The 7,736-nt window shown below is 39.0% G+C and overlaps 1 long non-coding RNA gene across 1 annotated transcript in view; it reads right to left on the reverse strand.

Moving 5' to 3' along the window:
• LOC146439429 (uncharacterized) overlaps positions 1-7,523 on the reverse strand; it is a 106,411-nt gene extending 98,888 nt beyond the window's left edge. Inside the window, exon 1 of the long non-coding RNA XR_014851251.1 lies at positions 7,443-7,523. This is a non-coding gene — a long non-coding RNA (uncharacterized LOC146439429). The remainder of the gene's footprint in view (positions 1-7,442) is intronic.
• Positions 7,524-7,736: the final 213 nt, after the last annotated feature.

Raw genomic sequence — 7,736 nt, forward strand, 5'->3', positions numbered from 1 at the left:
CAGTTTTTAGCCCTGTACTCTCTTCTACAAGTGATCAGTGCTGAGCCCAAGGAAAGCTCCAAACAGAACAGTGGAGGCACAGCCCAAGAGTACAAGAAGATTTTTGTCCACACCTTGGATTGCATGTGTGACAAAGTGCATAAACATGCCAAAAAACCATCTAGATTAGAGAAAAAAGAACAGACTGTATCGGTTTAAAATTAAGACATGCAGAGTAGCTGAGGAATTTGCTCCTGATTTCAGGAAAAAAGGTAAAAATTCAGGACTTTCTCTCACCACGTAGTTTCTGGAAAGAACTCAGAGGGTAACTATAAAGAGGTAGAACTCAGTTCTGGAAATGAGTTTCTGTGTCGTTTGGCTGACTTTCAAAGGATCTGATCATTTTAATACTGCATGTATTAAACTGTTCTGTTAATGATGTGTTAAGGCAGTCATGGATTTACTAGAGGTTCTAGGCAGATCAAGGCTCAAGGTTCCCCACTGGGCACAAAAAATCTTGGACAAACATCATTTAGCAATCATTTCAATCAAGGAAAACATAGTAACTCCTTTCTAGAGCTGAGTGAATTATTAACATCAATTGTCCTTTTGTTGCACATAATGTCTGCTAGAAGGATGACTCCAGGAATGTTTAATTGTAGATTTTCCATAGCTTTTTCATCTTTGGTTGCCTTGGTGCATGGCTCTATACTTATACTTTTCTTTATGGCCAGTAGATACAGACAGAGGCATTTTGAATCACTTCACATTCAGAAAGAGTATTCTTTGTGGATGTGGTTTTAACCCACTGGAAAAATAAAGACTGAAACCTACTTGTTAGTCACAAGTTTTGCTGTTCCATTGAAAGAGGATAGGTTTGAGTTTTTGTGCCTCCAACATCACCATTAATTATTTCCTGAAGGAAACAATCCTGTATCACTCATCAAACAATTTAGGTAAAAAACAAAACAGTAAATTATCTGCAAAGGTGAAAGGACAGATCACAGGCTACCAATGATCTCCTATAGATGTTGTTGGAGAGTCACATGGATACACAGAAGGAAAAGGCAAAATAGATTCCTCTTTATTGGTCATGTTCTGTGAAGATGGTTGGTTTAATTTTATGTTCAAGCATAAAATCTTCCTATGCTAGTTATTAGACTAGCAGGATTTTTTATTATTTACCTTGAAATACTAAGAGACACATTCTTAGTACCATGAAAATCCTTTATAAAGAATAGGACACCAGCAAATACGGAAAGGCAGGGTTTCTAATGTGCATAGCTGCAGACTGGCATTTGGGAGAACTGTGTCCTTGTCCCAGGGGTATCACTGCTTTGCTGGGTAACCATGGAGAAGTCATTCCCTTGTCTTCTACCACAGCTTCCCCCTCAAAAAAGTATGAATAATAATGTCAGCCTTCTTTGGAAAGAACTTTAAAATCTATGGGTGGAGAGCATTGTGTAAGAACAGGGTATTACGGGTAGTTTATTTATGTTTTAATCAGCTGTGTAGATACTGGTCTAAGCTGCCGTACAGCAGAGATTACAACAAACATTACACTCTTGGCAGTTAAAGTACTTCTCTTGTGTTCACTGCCCAAAATCTTGTTCCAGTTCCCCCATCTCCTGCAGCTGACAGGTGGAAGATCCATCACAGGTTCTGGCCCATTCTGGAGCTGGATCTGCCTTCCTAAGTCCTGTGTGCCCCAGCGCCCAACCTCCTGTTGCTTGGACTCTTCCTTTCCCATTCCCACACTCCATTATGTGACATGAGTGTCTCACCACATCCATCCCTTGTAGTGTCCCCTGGGCAGTGATGCTCACTGCACCACCTGCTCTGCGTCAGCCAAAGTAAAAACCTCTTCCTCCCACTTCCGCACTCTCTCTGTTGAGGGCTGGCACAGCCTTTTTGTATAAAAAAAAAAAAAGGAAAAAAGAAAGAAAATAACAAAGCATCGATGTATTTTCTTGCCTGGTAGCACAGCATCTGATAAGGATGTGCATGACTATAAGCTGCTGACAGCAAATCGGATGAATGCAGGTTTGCACAGACCTCCAGGCAAGCAGTCACTCTATCAAACTTGATTCCCCACCCCATGAGGAAAGATTTTCAAAACAAGGAGCACTCTCCAATCCAGTAAGGTTCACAAGCATCACCGAATTAAAAAGGGATGACAACATGGTTTGCATATCTGACCATTGTTATATGGGTTTGACTGGAGGGGAGGGGACCAGCCATCCCAAAGACAATGGCTTCATTAAGCATGTGAGAAATTTGAAATGTTAGGATGAAGCCAATATATTATACCTGAAAAAAAAATTAAATTGCCATAGAAAATATTCTGGGGGTCTCAAAACCTATGTAATAATTTGACACAGTTTCATTAGGTTTTTTCCCAAAATTTGGTCTTACTTTTCGACTATTACCATTCACACAATACAGCTTAGTCACTACCAATTGAAAATTAATTATAGGTCTGATCTAAAAATGAAATCTTCCATCACACCTTTATTAATTCCCAAGGTAACTCCTTTTACTCCTTTCTACCTTAATCTATTTTCAGCCCTACATCACCACTGCCTTCAGAACTGCCATTTTACTAACACAGTATTTACATGCTTGCAATTCATAATACATCATCACAACAGAGTCATTCTTGGTGGTAGGTCTGTGCTGCCCTCCTCCCTATTATTTTTTTAAATCAAAACAATCCTTTACCATAGCAACTTTTCTTGGCTACCTCTTCATTCCAATAACTTGTGAGCAGCAAACACTTGACAACACTGATCAGACCACACAGTCCCTGTGCCAAATTGAAAGGCCACTCCTCTTTGGAACAGTAAATGCAATCCCAAAGTTACAGGATGAAGCTGTTGCAGGTCTCTCAGAAAGCTCGTATTCTTTAGAAAGTTATTGAGCATTAAAACTTTCGGAACTTAGAAGTAACTCAAGGGAGCAACTCCTCCCTAAGCCTTTTAATTTATGATAGGAAAGGAAGAGCTATAAAAGCTAACAAACTTTTCATAAAACTGGTAAAGGAAAAAGAGTGCTCAACTCAAGAAAGTATCAGACAAGGAACAAAACGTGCCAAAAGTCATGGTGAACCAACTTCTTCCAGCAATACTTAAGTTTACTGACAGTTTGACATTATGTTTTTAAGTATATGTGAATGCAAGAGCCCACTTATTTAATAAGGGTTGCTATTTTGCCTATCTAATCATAACTTTCACAATTTCACTTAATGTAAAAACATCACGGTATTGTATTTTCCTTCAAAGGTTTTCTACATAAATTTCTTAATTTCTTAAAGTTATATCTATAGAAAAAAATATAAAGAATTTCAATATTCACACATGTTTTCATTTGACTATTCCTTTATTCAGCATTGATAACACATGAATTACTACAACAGACTGATGCTTAGGCTATCAGGTCATGAATACCTCCTCTGCAGCCTACAGAAGCTATCTTGTCTGATTTTTCCTCAATTTGCAGTTTTGCATTTTGTACCCTTCTCCCTGTGAAATGTAAGAGCTGCAAGGGCAATGGCAACAGCCAGTTTGGATAGATTAAAAAAAAAAAAAAAAAAAAAGGCAAAAAGGCTTCAATCTATAACCCTAAAACTCTGCATAAAGACCCAAATCCGTCAAATCTGAAACTTGTTAGAAGAATATAGTGCTTGTCAACATTTTTGTGAACTGTTCCAAAATGTGAATACTAACTGATCTATTTCAAACTGTTTTTGACATTCCAAGGTTGTTGGGAGTTGTTTTTCTCAGAATGACAATGGAGTATTTTGGAATGAAGCCTGATATATTTTTCATAGGCTAAGAAATTAATAGACTAATTCAGTGAGCTCGCTTTGGTTTTGGCAAACCTTAGTGTGCTTGCATTCTCAATCCCCTTCTTAGTTTGCGTATATTTCTTGTTTCATACTACCAGTAACATAAAATCATTTGAACTCTGTGTCACAGAAGTGGTTACATTTTATCAATGTGCTTCAATCAATCCCCAACTTCATCTTAGTTCCAGCCTCTTTTCTGACCTGAGATATTCTGCATCCTCACAGACCAGTACATTTCAGAAAAATCAAAGGCTTATGCTGCAGAAAAAAAAAAGGCATCTATATCTTACCTTTCCTTGTCCGACATTTTTATCTGAGAAAAAAATACCACCTTATATCTTAATTAAGACAGAATTTTATAAATAAATAAGATATGTCTTTCAGAAATCAAAACTTGCTTGGTAAGCAGCAATTGATTCCCAATTTTAATAACGGAAGAAGCTTTAAACCACTAATACTGTTACCAGAAGATTATTTGTGAATCTATTAAAAAAGACCTAAAATTAGGTTCATCCAGAAAACATAAAAGTAATTAGCTATATAATATTCACAGGGACTTAGTTGCAGCACCTCCTGTCTGAAATATTTACATTATATTTCTGTACCTTGCTGATTCACAATTTAATTTCAAGCTCCAGAAGAAAGCTTATCTTCTGTCCTGTATCTTATTTCCTCTATGTGATGTCCTAAATTGCACTTGAAGCCTTGCTTCATAATTCTTCTAAAGAAAGTTACTTCATTTGTTTTGGCACTTTCTCTTTGCATTTTTCCAGTTGTCTTCTTGCTTTCATTAATATTTTTTAAAACACAGCTCAAAAGGATTCCATCATGCATTGCAGATGACAAATAGAGATCATATCCTATCAGATGAATATTTCTGCTGATGGAGAGAAAGTATGAATGATCCTGACTTCCTTCAAAATTTGGCTGCATCAGACCTAAAAAAATCAAAATTCATTAGCTGTCCCCATGACAAATGCATGTGAAAGATGGTGCTATTGAATTAACTATGTTTCTTTCTCTGGCCTATTGTGTGCTATCTTTTCCTGCACATCCACTTAGAGCTCAGTAGTTCAGATTTAACTCAGTGCCAATGCTCCTTTGTTGTACTGCATGGCATCTCTACATGGAAAGGACAAGGTGGTTTTTTCCTGTATTACTCTCATGTTAACAACTATAACTTCCTTCATACTGAAATTATCATTTCTCCAGATGCCTTTGAGCTGTTCTACAGCCAGGGTACCCCACTGCAGTAGGGCAGAGAGGCGACTCGCTGCCCCGGCAAGAGTTCACAGACCTGCAGTCTTCGTGCACACACAGAAGGGCCCTGCACTGCCAGCATCTAGCTGCTGAAAAGGGATATCCTGGGAACTCTCAACTTTCTGAGAAGCAGCATTGTTTACCTGAACATGATCGCTAGGAGTCAAAGAAAGGGTGAAAAACAACAAGCTGCAAAGCTGATCAGAATGTGTGAACCTAAGATTCAAGAGAAGTCCTTTCTTCAGAGTTTTAGTCTTTCTTTTCTCACAGTACAGTTCCTAGGACCCTTCTCCTTCCTTAGTTTGAGCCCATACAACAGATATGGAAACAGTGCATTTCTCAGCAGCAGACCCTGGCTCATTCCTCTATTGACTCCTATCAATGCCCACCTCTACCTCTTACACATTCACTGGAAATCCTCTGTTTTCCTCTGCTTATGCTCCCTGTTGTTCCACTGAGCCATGACAATTACACTTAGACCAAGAAAGGACTCTAAGATAATCTCCCAGACATGGTGTCTGATCCAGTATCTGATCTCCTAGCATCATTGAATGGGAAGTTTTTACTCACTGTCTATTCAGCAACATGTTCACTGTTCCAACTGGTACAAACATTTGAAAGGCAGAAAATCTGGCAGAGATCTTTCAAAATTCCTCTCAGAAAACAACCTCCATTCACTTTATAGATTGAGATGAGATGTTTTACACAGTCAATATTACAAGTAATTTTGTGGGCTCTGTTTATGGTATTATTTCAGTGCAAAGAAAAACAGATGAGAACATAATTGAATAGAGAATTGAAAAGCACCACAGATAAATATAAAATGATAACAACAATTCAGCTTCTGTAATAGTAAACATGTCTGTCCTATTAAAATCCTTAGAAAGAATTAATACAATGATAGATAAGAGTAAACCGATGGATACAATTAATTTGTTCTTTGCAAAGACTTTTGAAAACCAAGTCTCCTACAAGTGGCTCTTAAGAATATTTGGAAATCATTTGAGAGTGTATCTACAGGAGAGTTTTAATTCAAATCTTCCCCACTGTCTGTGGTTTGGGTTACCAAGTGGAGCTGGCTCAGAATGCACAAGAAGGTTTCCTTCCACACAGAGCTAGACCAGGAGATGCAGGCATAAAGCAGACCCGGGACATTTTAAATGCTACTGTATACTTAAACTCCAGACTGTATCAGAAGAAATCTAGCTGAGTACAAACTCCACAAATGAATGGAGCATGTACATAAGGGACTCCCAACTGCTTTGGTCCACAGACTTGCTTACCCTGAGATGTTCTGCTGCCTGATGCAGACATAGTCTGGGGCTCACATTCATCCTGTGAAAGTAACTATATCAACTTGCCTATCCTAAATTAGGACATCCCTTTGGGGCAGTAAAAAAACATCCTTATGTGACTAATCATGTGGCTATCACTTTTGGGCGGTAAAACTAAATCCCTCAAAGCCACTTACTCTACAGGGAGAACTGACTTGTCTCAGGGAATGTACTGTAAGGAAGCTGGTGATGGGAAAAGATTAAGGTGGATCAGCACACCAGTGGAGTGAAAGGACTTAAAAGGCAGCTAATGGGCACTGGGGCAGATGGTAGGGCTGAAGGAATTTGGAGAGACCCTGGGGTATGAGGGTCAAACTGCGATAGAGCAGTGGACCTGTTTTTCAGGTGTCTATAAAACAGGGATTTAGTGCGGCTTGTCTTTTGGCAAACTCTCACCTGTTTCTCAGCCACAGAGCAGAAGAGGAGAAGGAAGAGCAGGCAGGAATTTGCTGTTTATGCAGCAAGCTCTCCTCTTACAAACAGCCCTTGTGCCCTTTGGCATAGGCAAAGCTGTTGGCTCTGCTTCTGCTGGCTACTTCCAACCCTGCCTGAGCAGCAAGCTGGCCCTGTCTGTCTTGAATGATACACCCAAAGAACAAGGGTCTTCTCAGGTGCACCAGCTTACAAACTGCCTTGGCAACTTACCTGACCAAGACAGGCTCCAATGGTGCCTGTTAGGACTCCCCTCTGCCTGCAGCCATATCATCAACAGCCTATAGTTTTAACAATTTTACAAGGCTAATTGTAAGTACAACAAATTACAAGTGTCCTGAGATAGTTCACTGTGATTAGATCATATCTATCAGCTAGTCTAAATGATGGAGGCAGAGAAAAATGTATGCAAGGTCAACAAGCACACCAAGTACCCCTGATACCAGGCTCTTATTCTCAGATTAAGAAGTTCCATAAGTTTTTTAATTGTTATCCTTGGATTTCTTTGGCATTTAAATCTATGCACTTACACTACATTTCTGTTCAGCCATTCTCAGCAAAAAAACATGTTCTCAAGGCTGCAGTCTTACCTTCAACATTTCCCTGGTATTTTGCTGCTCTTTGGGTGTCACTTAGTTGGCAATGCATCCTGGCCAGCAATCTAAAAAGGGAATTCCAGGTAGTGTTTACACTGGCACTATACTGCAGCTCTCTCTTTCCCCTGTGATATAGCTTCTCTGTGTGCAGCATCAAATTACAATGTCATTTTTCTACTGCCATGTTGTATTGCAGCCATACGAATTCTCTGTCTACATTTAGGCCTGTTTCAATATTCCCTCAGAAGTCAATATTAATAATAATCATCACCATCCTTTTCAATATTA

This window comes from Lichenostomus cassidix, chromosome 3, assembly GCF_008360975.1.
Source record: "Lichenostomus cassidix isolate B80296 chromosome 3, HeHo_3.0, whole genome shotgun sequence".
NCBI classification, from domain to species: Eukaryota; Metazoa; Chordata; class Aves; order Passeriformes; family Meliphagidae; genus Lichenostomus; species Lichenostomus cassidix.